This window comes from Notolepis coatsorum, assembly GCF_963971535.1.
Source record: "Notolepis coatsorum genome assembly, chromosome: 13".
NCBI lineage: Eukaryota > Metazoa > Chordata > Actinopteri > Aulopiformes > Paralepididae > Notolepis > Notolepis coatsorum.
Genome location: NC_140177.1, coordinates 9,407,023 through 9,423,781, shown reverse-complemented (window position 1 = coordinate 9,423,781; position 16,759 = coordinate 9,407,023).

Genomic DNA, 16,759 nt, shown 5'->3' with positions numbered 1-16,759 from the left:
GCAGTAGGAGTAGGAAGACGTGCACCGTTAGCCTAGCTTAACGTCAGTCACTGGAAGTAGGTTCCTCCATTAGCCTAGGTCCCAACGTCTTCCTACTCCTACTGCATGCACAGAGAAGAAAAAGGTATGTACTGTATCTTCTTGTCTAACTCCAGGGTAGATGGCAAATAAGTGTTCCTTTAAAGCTCCATCTCCGAATTGCCACACATTTGTAGTTCTGCGTTGTTGTAAACATTATGATAAAACTGTCAACCAAGAATGTTGTGTGCTTTTCCCTTCTCATAGAAATATACTGTATGTCAATGTATACATGTAAGTAAAAATATGTTGGCTGTAAATTGAACAGAAATTGTGATGAATTAGAAATGCGTACTATACACAGAGAGAGAGAGAGAGCTTCCTGTCAGCTTCCTCTGGACATGGAGACAGTGTTAATTTTGTCAACTAAAATGATGACGAAAGATGTTCGTCAACGAAGGTTTTTTTCATGACGACAACGAGACATGACGTCACGCTAACGAGACTAAATAGTTTATTAAATATCGTTGACCACAACTGAGGACACAAAAATGTAATTTACAAAAACCAGGACGAAATTTCTCTTCATGTATGTTGATATTGTTGACTAAAACAAGACGAGACAAAATAATTATAACTTTTCTTAATGCCATCGTCCCGACAGAGCAGTGTGACGGGGAGCTCTGTTATTAGCATTAGCTGAAGAGCTATTTGAAAAGCTAGTTTTAGCTTAACGTTACCTTGGCTAAAATTGGGACTATTCATAATCCAGCTGCAGACATGCAAGCAAAGTACAGCAAGTTGGCAAAGGAGTATTCCAAGGTAAATCACTTTTTCACCAGTAACGTTACATCGTTTGTATTTCCATCTAGCTCGCGTTAACTAGTGGCTAACCTAGCTCATGCTAACGTGGTCACTGATCGACCTCTGCTCTCGCACACAATTAATGACGTAATGCTGCAGACACCCATACCGGTGACAATGTTTAGCTTTTAGTGCCAAATGATAAGAGTCTGAGGCGGAGTCTCAAAAGAGAATGTTGAATATTTATTGTGCATTAAAAATCACAACAGAGCCTCTGCTACTAGCTGACCTAAACAGAGCCTTCTGGAAGCAAGTGCAACAACGTATAATGTCCGTGTGGAACAACCTTTCTGTGGGTGAAGCATAGTTGAGCATAGTTGTCATTTAATGATACTAATACTAATCTATACAATCACCTGTTGTTGAATAAATACCATTACTTTCTAGTTATTACTAAAAAACAGTATATATAAAACTAGCTGTAAAAAAGAAGAAAAGAAAACGTTTTTTTTAGTACATTAACTAAAAATAGACAAATGTCAAACGTTTTCGTCGACAAAATCTAGACTAAAACAAAAGAGACAAAATTGAGACAAAAACTGACTGAGACTAAAATGCTCAGACCTGTAGTTGACTAAAACTGACTAAACGAAAAATAAATGAAGATGACTAAATATGATGAAAACAAAAAAGGAGCACTTGACACATGACTAAGACTAAAACTAAAATGAAAATAGCTGCCAAAATTAACACAGAGAGAGAGAGAGAGAGCAGAGCTTCCTGTCAGCTTCCTCTGGACACAGAGAGAGAGAGAGCAGAGCTTCCTGTCAGCTTCCTCTGGACACAGAGAGAGAGAGAGAGCAGAGCTTCCTGTCAGCTTCCTCTGGACAGCGTGATTTTTTTCCCGTAGCCTCTGTTTGCGAAGACGCTCTCTGATTGGCTAGCCCGCGTACAGCGAAGAAGAAAAGACCCTCTCTGATTGGTTTAGCTCCGAAGGGTCTCTTTCGCCTTGTACATATATTCTCTGCTTCGAAGTGGTTATGCTTTGGCCCTCTTTCTCTAAGCATAACCCACTTCGAAAGAGGGCCAAAGCATAACCACTTCGAAGCAGAGAATATATATGTACAAGGCGGACATTTCTATCCCAGAGACCCTTCGGAGCGCTAAACCAATCAGAGAGGGTCTTCGCTGTACGCAGGCTAGCCAATCAGAGAGCGTCTTCGCAAACAGAGGCTATGGAAAGAAATCACGCCTCTGGACACAGAGAGAGAGCAGAGCTTCCTGTTAGCCTCCTCTGGACAAGGACATTGGGATTGGGCAGCACAATTAACATTTAACAGTGTTTAAATCGTTGATCGCCATTGGGTCTTTTGATTGATTGATTGAAAACTTTATTAACAGATTGCAGAATGGGTACAATACAGTACAGCTCAATACACACAATTGTTAACCGGCTGTCGTGTGGCAGTGAAAGGGTTAAGGGGATGCAGACCAGAGAAAGACTTTCGTCTTGTTTACATCAGGGTCCCCCATTTTCAATTCATCATAAAATGTATGACATACGCGACATACAGATAAATAGTACTGTTACATCCAGACTGTTATGACATACAAGATATACAAATATACAGTACTGTTTAAGAGACGGCTTCTAAAAGAGAGTATATACATTTGAGGGGGAAGAAACTGTACATTGGAGGGGGTTGGGTTTGGACATTTACAGGGGCCAGTTTTGAATGGCAGCCTCCCGTAGGTGCTCTTTGAGAGCGGTATTCACTGACGGTACAAGCTTGGCAATAAGGTTGTTGTGCACAATCGCCGTAACAAATGTGTGCGATGTCGTGGCGTAAGTATTAAACATGTTCAATACGTAAATACATATCACTAGCTTTTGAATGAAAGCCGTGGGTTGCCAGGTCGATGGAAAATCTCATGAAATATTTTACGTCATTTTAAGTCATATGGGGTTGAACGACTTATTGGTGAGTATGTATAAACCATGCTTCAAATTATATATGCTGTATTCCGCCCGCATACCGAACTGAAAAGTAGTGGTAGTATGTGTGCCTAAGTCATAAGGGGGTTATGTACCCATGTACATGTCAAAATACTTTCCAAAGGTCAGTGAATACCACGACCACAACACCAGAGGGAGCTCCACAAATCATGTTAAACCCAGATTCGGCTCAAACAAGGGACTAAACACGTTTCGCAATTATGCCACATCAATGTGGAACGCCCTACCCAAAGCTGTAAAGGAATGTGAAACACTAACTACTTTCAAAACCACTCTCAAAGAGCACCTACGGGAGACTGCAATTCGAAACTGGCCCCTGTAAATGTCCTAACCCAACCCCCTCCAATGTACAGTAAATGTCCTAACCCAATAATACACGAGACCCTCTTCTTGGGACCAAGTAAGGTTTTGTCGATATTCCAATGTACAGTTCCCCCACCCCACCTACCCAACCCACCCACCCTCAATGTACAGTTCCCCCACCTACCCAACCTCCTCCAATGTACAGTTTCTACGTCAAATGTATATACTCTCTTTTTTAGACGCTTTTTGTATCACAAACAGTACTGTATTTGTAAATCTGGTATGTCATAAATGTATAGATGTAGCAGTACTGTCTATCTGTATGTTGTGTATGTCATATATGTTATGATGAATTGAAAATGGGGGACCCTGATGTAAACAAGACGAAAGTCTTTCTCTGGTCTGCATCCCCTTAACAATTGTGTGTATTGAGCTGTACTGTATTGTACCCATTCTGCAATCTGTTAATAAAATGTTCAATCAATGAGCGGCACAGTGGTGTAGTGGTTAACACTGTCGCCTCACAGCAAGAAGGTCCAGGGTTCGATTCCCGCTTGGGGACCAGGTTTCCATGATGCCAGTTACCCAGGTGGGGTATCTCCCAGGCCTTTCTGTGTGGAGTTTGCATGTTCTCCCCGTGCTCGCAAGGGTTTCAACCCCCGATAAGATAAACCCAATGGAAAAACATGCACAATAACAGATCGCTAATGCTGTGGCGTCCTTGACGAAGACGGACAGGAGCACTTGGATTGGTCCCCTAGTTATTATTAGTAAGACACAACATTTCCGTAGTAATTGACCACCAGACTCTTTCTCTTAAGGCATTAACTGGGTTAATTAATATAAATGTTATATTGTATATTGTCTAGTTACACATTGGTTCCGAAACATGTATGTTCCAGGCTGCAATTAAAACTTTGAATCTGAGAGAGCTCTGGTCAGCGAAGCCGGCGCCGTTCGCGACCTCCATGTTTTGGGGCTATTCATCAGAAAACTCGGATCCGCGATTCGGCTCCCATCCGTCGGGCAAGAACTGTGGGTTTTCAGCCTCTCTCTCTGGAGCTTAACGGAGTTTCGAGTTTGTGATTAACCGTGTTGAATGGGGCGTCTGAACTAAGCGAGGACCTCATGCGCATGCGCGGCGAAGAATGCGGAAGCGCTCTTGCACTCTTCGGCTGGGATTAATATAGACGCTTCCTGTCGACTTGATTTCAGCGGGACAGAACGGCACGGCTCTGGGCAGAACTAATTATACGGCTCTGCTACTACTGTTACAGCAATTTTTGGTACTTATTTACACAATATGCATTGATCACTGTTGCGTTATATCATTTACATGTCTTTATATATATATATTACTTTATATCACTAGGCGATGACTGCAATTTCGAACGTTAAATGCTAGCTACTGATGACTTATTTTACATTAGCCATATCACCAGTTGTTACACACTCAAGCATAATTGTATTAATCAGCCCACATTACAGTTATATGTTGACAACACTTTATATTCAATATATATAATAGCATTTCAGGGGAGTGGCAGAGAGACTTGTGCTTCTATGGTCATAAATACACACATCCTAATGCTATCTATAAGACATTCATACATGCACATGTGGAAATGCAGTGAATATCATATCTCAAGCTGTTTACTCTGCATTTCTTAGCATTTACATTTCATACTGTAACCATTGATACTACTCAATTAAGCCAAGAAAGAAGTTTGGTCAACAGTACAAAATATACAAAGCAACCAATTGCATTCCACAAATTTTTTATTATTATAGGCCTATAATATGTCCAATGTCCATGTAGAGGTCCAGTCTTCCACTCCTGTTGTTTGTAGTGCTAGGGCCTTTCTGTCACGACTGCTGCTCACCTCAGACTGGACACATGCACGTCATTATAGTGGTAATTTATCCTAGAAAACAAAACAGGGAGATAGAGAGTTATGGAGTTGCTCATGCACTCTACAACAACGCACATCTTGTATCTTCTCATCTCTAACATTTCCATTCTACAGCATGCAAGCATCCTGCTTCAAGAGGTGTATGATTGTGTATGTGACAATAAAACTATTTGATTTCAATATTTTAGAGGGTTTAGAGTTCACCCACCAGTTTTTAAATCGTAAATTTTTATCGTTAAGGGTTAAAATCGTATTGGTCGGATGTGTTGTTTTTTTAATCAACACGGCTAGCACAATTAACCCCTTTAATCCAGAAAGCCTGCAGAGATTTGAGTTATCTTGGCAGGCTTGCACATGGAAAGAAGTCAGAGACATTTGTGCCTCGAATGCAAATGGTTATCTTCTAATCTATCAAAAAAAAACATATATATAAAACATATATATTTTCAGTATATATATATTTATTTATATATACTGTATTTCAGAATAAGGGAAAATATGTTTAATATGCCCTTGTGCCATGAGATAAGATGTCGCTCAACACAAAATTTGATTAGATTAGATTAAAATGCATTGTCATTATACAGCACAAGTACAGTACAACGGAAATAAGTTTGGCATCCAACCGGAGTGCAAATATAGCAGTAAAGTGCAATAGCAATATTCAATGTACAGGTGATTAGACTGGATACAAAATATATAAAGAGTACTACTGAGTAATAATTATAACCAGATGTAAAACAAAAATGTATTATCTACAGTGATACAGGTTTAAAGACACTATGGTAGTAAGTCATACTGGCCAGCGGTATAACTAGTAAGAGTACGTAAGGGATATGTACAGATATAGATATAGTAACTACCTAACTGCTACCTAACTAAGGGGTAGCAGTAAGGGATATGTACAGATATAGATATAGTAACTACCTAACTGCCCTACCTAAAGCTGTAAAGGAATGTGAATCACTACCCACTTTCAAAAACACTCTCAAAAAACACCTACGTGAGACTGCAATTCGAAACTGGCCCCTACAAATGTCCTAACCTAGTTGTACAGTAAATGACCAAGTAAGGCTTTGTCAGTATTCCAATGTACAGTGTAAAATGTGTGTGTGTCCCCTACCCAACCCCCCCCCACCTCCAATGTACAGCCCTCCAATGCTGGACCTACAAAAGGCCTTCGACACTGTCAATCACACCATTCTGATTGACAAGCTAAAAGCAATTGGTTTTGATAGTTTATCAGTGAGCTGGATACAATCCTACCTGGAGGGGAGGGAACAGATGGTGGAAGTAAACGGTACCCTATCCCCCCCCCCTCACAGTGTGAGCTGTGGTGTTCCACAAGGAAGCATACTAGGACCGCTACTATTCCTAATTTATGCAAATGACATGTCGTCAGCTTGTGACTGCAACTTGTTCCTGTTTGCGGACGACTCAGCCCTGCTGGTCTCTGACAAGAACAAGTTACAGGTTGAAAAAGCCCTCAGCTCGGAACTAGGCAAAATCTGCATATGGCTCGCCGACAACAAACTATCATTACACATGGGCAAAACAGAGTCCATTCTCTTCGGTTCAAATAACAAACTCAGCAAGACCGACGGCTTCTCGGTTACAGTGGGTGACAATATTATCACAAGGAAAGATGAAATTACCTACCTGGGTTCCATCCTAGAGGCTAATCTTTCCTGTGACAAAATGGCATCCAATGTAATAAAAAAAGTCAACCAACGAACGCGATTCTTGTACCGGATCTCCTCTCTGGTAAACAAGAATACCCTGAAGACTCTAGCAGGAGCACTCATTCAAGGGTACTACGACTATGCTTGCACCTCATGGTACCAAAGCACCTCAAAGGCACTAAAAAACAAATTACAAACATCTCAAAACAAGCTAGTCAGACTACTACTTGACCTGACTCCTAGAACCCACCTCACCCCTGCCCACTTTGACAACCTAGGATGGCTTAGAGTAGACGACAGAGTACAGCAACTTGCAATGGGCCTGGTCTACAAGATACACTACGCGACCAAGGTACCCATGTACATGTCAAAATACTTCCCAAAGGTCAGTGAATACCACGATCACAACACCAGAGGGAACTCCACAAATCATGTAAAACCCAGATTCGGCTCAAACAAGGGACTAAACACGTTTCGCAATTATGCCACATCAATGTGGAACGCCCTACCCACAGCTGTAAAGGAATGTGAATCACTACCCACTTTCAAAAACACTCTCAAAAAACACCTACGTGAGACTGCAATTCGAAACTGGCCCCTACAAATGTCCTAACCTACAGTAAATGACCAAGTAAGGCTTTGTCAGTATTCCAATGTACAGTGTAAAATGTGTGTGTGTCCCCTACCCAACCCCCCCCCCCCCCCACCTCCAATGTACAGCCCTCACCCAACCCACCCAACCCCACCCCACCCATCCACCTCCTCCAATGTACAGTTTCTACGCCAAATGTATATACACTCCTTTTCTGGACACTTTTGTATCACAAACAGTACTGTATTTGCAAAATCTGATATGTCATAAATGTATAGATGTAGCAGTACTGTCTATCTGTATGTCATGTATGTCATATATGTTATGATGAATTGAAAATGGGGGACCCTGATGTAAACAAGACGAAAGTCTTTCTCTGGTCTGCATCCCCTTAACAATTGTATGTATTGAGCTGTACTGTACTGTACCCATTCTGCAATCTGTTAATAAACTTTTCAATCAATCAACTACAGGTATGAAAAAAGGATTATATGCAGGTATATACCGACAAATGTGTATAAATATATATACGGTAAATATATGTATACGGTATTGATATCATACAGAGTTGTATGGGTTATATGCAGGTGTAGTAGTAATATGGTAGGCATATTCACCTTATCAGTCTTCTAGTTGAACCTGGAATGATGTGACAAATAAACCTCTTGATTCTTGGTTGTAATCAGATGTACTAATACGAATACGATCGAAACTAGTGTTGCTCACTTTACCAACGTCAGTATGGTTTTGAATTGATTGATTGAACACTTTATTAACAGATTGCAGAATGGGTACAGTACAGCTCAATACATACAATTGTTAAGGGGATGCAGACCAGAGAAAGACTTTCGTCTTGTTTACATCAGGGTCCCCCATTTTCAATTCATCATAACATATATGACACACACGACATACAGATATACAGTACTGCTACATCTATACATTTATGACATACCAGATTTGCAAATACAGTACTGTTTGTGATACAAAAAGTGTCCAGAAAAAGAGTGTATATACATTTAACGTTACATGGTAACGTTATCTAACTGCATTTAGAATCTAACAAGCTATTAACTTATGATAAACATTAACTAAAGATTGCTACATAAAATACCACTATTGACTACATCCATGAGTGGTCTGCTAATGCGTTAAAATGTAAAAAATGCAGTAAGTAAGTAAAGTAAAGTAAACTTATGAGCGAGTGCCGCCTCGGCAACAATGAAATGAATGGCGATGTCGCGAGCGATGAGCTGAAAGCTTGAACTAGTACCCATAGATATATATAGAACATTATACAACGGCATGCAAATTTCTCTATTCTGATTGGCTGAAACAGTCCATTTACACGTATGTATCCTTCATAATCCACGCTCCTGGTCCCAGGACCCGCCCACCACCGAATCACATCACTCCGCCGGATCACTCCGTCGGAAAAAACAAGATGGCGGACAATAATCTTTAACAAATGGATATGTTGATAGCGTCATAACGACTAAATATAAAGCGATTCTGTCAAGGGGAACGTGTTAGTATTTTAAACAATGTTGGATGATGTAATTGATGGGTCTTGACTCAATCTAGAACAAAAGAAAAATCGCGGATTGATTGATAGATTAATTGATTGATTTAAATTTCTTCCTTCCTACTTTCTTGCAGCGTTCTCTCTCACACTGTCCGACGCTGGCGTACCCACAAACACACACACACACATACACACACACACACACACACACACACACACACACACACACACACACACACACATACACACACGCACACACACACTGTGACACACACACACACACACACACACACACACGCACACACACACACACACACTCCTGTCTGCAACAGCAGGGGAGTCAGACTGAGAGAGAAGCAGCGCTGTTTTAAGTGAGCATGGTCTATTGAATTGATTGATTGGTTGATTGCTAATTTTATTACTGTACCCCTGGTTTCCAACTGGTTAAGTTTAGGCTAAAAGAAATAAATAAAAAAATAGGGCGAAGAAAACGTTTTTTTCCTATAGGGCAAAGAAAACGTTTTAATAAATTTTCAATCAATCATTCCAATAATACACAGTTGGATGTGTTAGTTGGTTGGATGCACTTCAAGCTGCTTCCACATGAGGCAACTTCTCTCAATCATTCCAATAATACACAGTTGGATGTGTTAGTTTGGTTGGATGCACTTCAAGCTGCTTCCACATGGAGTTGTGGGAACTACTTTTTCTGGCGGATGGTTTTTTCAATAAATCTTCGATTAATGTGTGTTTATTGTATAGAAATAAGGTTGGATGAATCTGGCAGTTGTATAAAAGCTTTACACCACGTGCAGTCGTGGTTTGTGACCAATAAACCATGCCTAGGGGGGTCTAACGACCCTCGGCTGCGCCTCGGGCCTAACAACCACCCCTAGGCATGGTTTATTGGTCACAAACCACTCCTGCGTGTGATGTAATGCTTAACTAGATAGCTTAAGGCGGAGTCACCAGCGTCACTGAACCGCCGCCATCTTGCGTAGGTCAGCCTTGAGTGAGAGAGCTGCACAGACAAAAATACTCATAACTCGCTGAAATATTGACGGATTTACAAACGGGTTGGTTTATTACAAGCATTATTAACGTGGCTATGATTCAACATCAAACATCTTTAATTTCTTTTTTTTTTACAAGTATGCAGTATCATAACTACATCTTTGATGTTTATAGCAAACCAACCCGTTTGTAAATCCGTCAATATTTCAGCGAGTTATGAGTATTTTTGTCTGTGCAGCTCACTCACTCTCACTCAAGGCTGACCTACGCAAGATGGCGGCGGTTCAGTGACGTCGCTCTCCATTGGCCGGCAGCGCGGGCAAGCTATCTAGTGTTCTATATATATCTATGTACGTACCCCCACTGAGCGCTTTACTTCCGCATTCCACGATAACAACACAAGCTGGTGGGAGTGTCTTAACTTTCTCTCTACGGCTTTGTACCAGAAGAAGGCATTCAGTCTCCGGCGTCTCAGGAGACACGTCACGGCTGGAGGGAGAAGCAGAAGCAGAAGATATCACATCGCCGCTCAACCTTACGCCAGAAGTACACAGGTAAATCAAACGGGACTTTTGTTTCACTAACTAACACTGAATATTAAATTGTGACTTATTTGTATTTCAGCTTATTGTTATTGTTTTGTTGGGGAGACATGTCGCGGCCTTACAGGTAGCTGGGTGTCGAGGAGACGAGCTTTAGCTGCTAACTGTTAGCTCTGTTAGCTCTGCTGGCTAACTGTTAGCTCTGTTAGCTCTGCTGGCTAACTGTTAGCTCTGTTATCTACTGTTAGCTCTGTTAGCTAACTGTTAGCTAACTGTTAGCTCTGTTAGCCGGGAGACCAGCAGACGGTGGGCTAAGTGAGATGGACCTGCCGGGTCAGGAATATACCAACACGCGGTCTCAGTTTATAGCTAACGTTACCTCAAGTCGGTTAAATGTTTGACGAATGCAAGCAAACCGTCATCTTAACAGCCGTTAGCACGTTAGCTGCTAGCTAAGCCAGTTAGCAACCACCGTGGAATTTCCCTCGGCATGAATAAAGTATTTATTTTTTCACGAAAGCGTGCTAACGTCGGCTACCAGCGCAGTGTTATCGTTTGAACTTTGGATGCAACACACCTCCGTCTGTTATAATAACGTGATGTATAAACGCTATAGATGTTCACTTTCCACAACGGTACGTACTTGTCTTTAGTATAGAATAACGGTTAGCTCCTTGAAACACACAGACTTTCGGCATAGAGGAACATTGTGAATGAATGAATGAAAACTTTATTTAACAGATTGCAGAATGGGTACAATACAGTACGGCTCAATACATACAATTGTTAAGGGGATGCAGACCTGAGAAAGACGTTTGTCTTGTTTCCATCAGGGTCCCCCATTTTCAATTCATATAGACATATATGACATACATGACATACAGATAGTCAGTACTGCTACATCTATACATTTATGACATACCAGATTTGCAAATACAGTACTGTTTGTGATACAGAAGGAGTCAAGAAAAGGGAGTATATACATTTGACGTAGAAACTGTACATTGGAGGAGGTTGGGTGGGGGGGGTTGGGTACATTGGGATATTGACAACCATACTGGGTAATTTACATTGGAGGTGGTTGGGGGGGCGGGGGGCACACTGTATAAACAAGTAACACTGTACATTGAGGGGGGGGGGAGGAGACACTGTACAAACAAACACAATTGTACATTGAACTATTGACAAAACCATACTAGGTAAATGACTGTACATTGGAGGGGGTTGGGTTAGGATATTTACAGGGGCCAGTGTTGAATTGCAGTCTCCCGTAGGTGTCCCTTGAGAGAGGTTTTGAAAGTGGGTAGTGATCCACATTCCTTTACAGCTTTGGGTAGGGCGTTCCACATTGATGTGGCATAATTGCGAAACGTGTTTAGTCCCTTATTTGAGCCGAATCTGGGTTTAACATGATTTGTGGAGCTCCCTCTGGTGTTGTGATCGTGGTATTCACTGACCTTTGGGAAGTATTTTGACATGTACATGGGTACCTTGGTCGTGTAGTGTATCTTGTAGACCAGGCCCATTGCAAGTTGCTGTACTCTGTCGTCTACTCTAAGCCATCCTAGGTTGTCAAAGTGGGCAGGGGTGAGGTGGGTTCTAGGAGTAAGGTCAAGCAGTAGTCTGACCAGTTTGTTTTGAGATGTTTGTAATTTTGTTTTTAGCGCCTTTGAGGTGCTTTGGTACCATGAGGTGCAAGCATAGTCGTAGTACCCTTGAATGAGTGCTCCTGCTAGAGTCTTCAGGGTATTCTTGTTTACCAGTGAGGAGATCCGGTACACGAATCGAGTTCGTTGGTTGACTTTTTTTTATTACATTGGATGCCATTTTGTCACAGGAGAGATTAGCCTCTAGTATGGAACCCAGGTATGTAATTTCATCTTTCCTTGTGACAATATTGTCACCCACTGTAACTGAGAAGCCGTCGGTCTTGCTGAGTTTGTTATTTGAACCGAAGAGAATGGACTCTGTTTTGCCCATGTGTAATGATAGTTTGTTATCAGCAAGCCATATGCAGATTTTGCCTAGTTCCGACTCAACTCAATTTACATGTTCGAAAAGGAGTAGGAAGAAGTACACTTATTTAATCCTACCCCTTTCCCACTACTCAAATGAGTGCACTAATTTAAAACAAAATATATATATATATGCAAAAAAAATAAACTATGTAAAACATGAAAGAAATAAAATAGAAATGTAAACACCCGTGAATGTCAAGTCCCTTCCTCATCGCTGTACCTCGTGAACATCATTTCCTTATAAATCAGTTTGAATTGTCTCATATCTGGACATTGCTTTAGCACCACATTCTGACCTGACGTTACATTTTCCTACTCGATACTAAATTAATTTATTGTTTTTGTTTAAAATCCAGACATCCAACTGGCGTTAGCAGGCTAGCTAGCTCAGTGTGTGGAGGGGTACAGCTGTGCTGAGCTAATGTTAATGTTAATCGTCCAAGGACCCTCATCTGAATATCTATTTGTTATCACATAGGATTAGAGATGTTCCGATACCATTTTTCCCTTTCCGATCCGATTCCGATACCTAAGCTTTGGGTATCGGCCGATACCGATATTTATCCGATACCAGTGCATAAAATTAAAAAAAAATTATATAAATTATACTTTTTTTTTTTTTTTTTTTTTCAGATACGGTTATACTGTTTTTTAGTAATAACTAGAACGTATGGTATTTATTCAACAACAGGTGATTGTATAGATTTGTATTAGTATCATTAATCAATGAGTATGGGCTGCAGCACTGCAGATATACCCTACTCCAATGATCCACACGGACATTAAACGGTGTTGCACTCGCTACTCAGTGGCTCTGCAGATATACCCTATTCAGTCTGTAAGCTAGTGGCAGATAGAACGTTGATGTTGTGGTTTTTGATGCAAAATAAATATTCAACATTCTCTTTTGAAACTCCGCCTCAGACTCTTATCCTTTGGCACTTGCTGTACTTTGCTTGCAGGTCTGCAGCCATTATTGCTGGATTATGTGAATAGCACCAACTTTAGACACGGTAACGTTATCAAGCTAAGCTAACTGACCTAGCTCGCCTTCCCGCAGATAACGTTAGTAATAGTCCGTAGCTACTTAACTTAAATACAATTCACCGTGGGTGCATTATTGTTGATAGACGGTCACGGACAGTGTTAGGTCCTGGAGAAAGGACAGGCGATCATCTGATTATCGATATGAATTACACGCCAGCTGGCGGGCAGACTATTATTTTTAGACGCCAGATGGTAAATCTACACGCATTTGGCGATGGGCGCCCAGTTATTTTGTTCCCTGTCCACAAGAAACGCACAGTTAAAAAGGCCTCCCAAATAGTTGTAGATAACACACACCCTTCACACCCATTACAAACGAATGCCCTCAGGCCGTCGATACAGAGCTTCATCACTGAACAAAAGGGGCTTTACATTACATTACACATGGGCAAAACAGAGTCCATTCTCTTCGGTTCAAATAACAAACTCAGCAAGACCGACGGCTTCTCAGTTACAGTGGGTGACAATATTGTCACAAGGAAAGATGAAATTACCTACCTGGGTTCCATCCTAGAGGCTAATCTCTCCTGTGACAAAATGGCATCCAATGTAATAAAAAAAGTCAACCAACGAACTTGTTTCTTGTACCGGATCTCCTCTCTGGTAAACAAGAACACCCTGAAGACTCTGGCAGGAGCACTCATTCAGGGGTACTACGACTATGCTTGCACCTCATGGTACCAAAGCACCTCAAAGGCGCTAAAAACAAAATTACAAACATCTCAAAACAAACTGGTCAGACTACTGCTTGACCTTACTCCTAGAACCCACCTCACCCCTGCCCACTTTGACAACCTAGGATGGCTTAGAGTAGACGACAGAGTACAACAACTTGCAATGGGCCTGGTCTACAAGATACACTACACGACCAAGGTACCCATGTACATGTCAAAATACTTCCCAAAGGTCAGTGAATACCACGATCACAACACCAGAGGGAGCTCCACAAATCATGTTAAACCCAGATTCGGCTCAAATAAGGGACTAAACACGTTTCGCAATTATGCCACATCAATGTGGAACGCCCTACCCAAAGCTGTAAAGGAATGTGGATCACTACCCACTTTCAAAACCTCTCTCAAGGGACACCTACGGGAGACTGCAATTCAACACTGGCCCCTGTAAATATCCTAACCCAACCCCCTCCAATGTACAGTCATTTACCTAGTATGGTTTTGTCAATAGTTCAATGTACAATTGTGTTTGTTTGTACAGTGTCTCCCCCCCCCCCCCTCAATGTACAGTGTTACTTGTTTATACAGTGTGCCCCCCGCCCCCCCCCCCCCCAACCACCTCCAATGTAAATTACCCAGTATGGTTGTCAATATCCCAATGTACCCAACCCCCCCCACCCAACCTCCTCCAATGTACAGTTTCTACGTCAAATGTATATACTCCCTTTTCTTGACTCCTTCTGTATCACAAAAAGTACTGTATTTGCAAATCTGTTATGTCATAAATGTATAGATGTAGCAGTACTGACTATCTGTATGTCATGTATGTCATATATGTCTATATGAATTGAAAATGGGGGACCCTGATGGAAACAAGACAAACGTCTTTCTCAGGTCTGCATCCCCTTAACAATTGTATGTATTGAGCCGTACTGTATTGTACCCATTCTGCAATCTGTTAAATAAAGTTTTCATTCATTCATTCATTCAGGTAGCTTCGTGCCAACCTCCATCAGACTGCTGAACACCTAGGTCTGGTGGAGGCCGGACTGCCCAACAGGAACCAAAGAATATATTTTTTATGCCTATAGGTCGAGGCCGTTTAATATTTCAGAATTCTGTATTTTGCCTTTTACGCCCATTTTACCATCAGAAATAGTGTCTAATAAGTGGGAATGAATAAATGTCCACAATTTAATAAGATATAACAGTCCATTTAATGTTTTTAAGTGCTGCAACTCAGAAATACAGTTAAATTTTATACAATATGCTTCAAATAATATTGTGACAAAATAAAAATACACATTTCACGTGTAAACAAGATACAGCTAGCTACTTTTATCACAATGTCAGTAGCCTAGCTATATCTATTTATGCACCTTTAGTTTATTTAATTTATAAAGGACAGTGTGTAGGCCTACTGACAATCATTTGCAAATAGATGGGTGCACCAGATTTAGCAAGAAGCTATAATTTCCATAACGTTACATAGCTACTTAATCACAATAGTGTCAGTGATTAGCCTCGCCCTCTAGCTGTATCTATTGTGATCACCAGAGATCATCGTTAGAGAGCTGGTGTGTTTTGGGAAGCACAGTCCTTGTTCCTGACATGGCTTTTGAAGTGATCTTCGCACGTGTTTTTGCGGGTCCAGTCCCCACGGTATGTTGACAGAATTTGCAAAACACCTTATCGACTGAAGCATATAAATCATAGGATACTGCTCTGCTCTGAATTTAGGGCTTATTGCGGAATTTCTTAGCTTCTTGGCGACGTTAACACCGAAGCAGCCAGACGGCAGACGCTTGGTCACCGCTGTGTTGTGTGTAACACGCAGCGGTCCCCGCCTCCCCGGTCATGTTTGCTTTGCAACAAACGTTCCACCCAAAAACGGAATTTCAGTCCAGATTAGGCCAAATTCTGCAATATTCCACGTTCCATTTTTATTGGTAAATTCCGTGATTCCGTCCGCGATTCCGTGAACGTGGATTTCATATGGCTCTAGTCGAGGGCCTTGAAGCGGATTCGTGCCGCAATGGGGAGCCAGTGCAGGTCCCTAAGAAGTGGGGTGACATGGGCCGACTTCGGTAGGTTTGAGATGAGGCGGGCCTCTGCGTTCTGAATGAGTTGAAGAGGCTTGGTGGCAGTGGCCGGGAGGCCAGCGAGCAGTGCGTTGCAGTAGTCGAGGCGGGAGATGACTGTTGATTGGACGAGGAGTTGGGTGGCTTCTTTTGTCAGGAAGGGGCGGATCCTTCTGACGTTGCTCAGGAGGAATCTGCAGGTTCTGGTTGTCGCTGCGATGTGAGCAGAGAAGTTCAACTGGTTGTCGAGGACGACACCAAGGTTCTTGGCGGTCGGGGACGCGGTCACAGCTAGGGGTGCACCGATATATCGGTCGGGTATCGGTATCGGCCGATAAAGCTCAAATTTGCCGATGGCAGTGGCCGATAAATATCCGTCAATTTGTGTCGCGTCAATCTGGTCCACACGTTCAAACTTTGAAACAAGTTTCAGTCAAGCGACCTGCACAACCCCGCCCCCACACACACATGCTACTGCATCAAAGTTACTTATGATTAACAAAGGCATTCGTTTTGTGGCATTAACGTT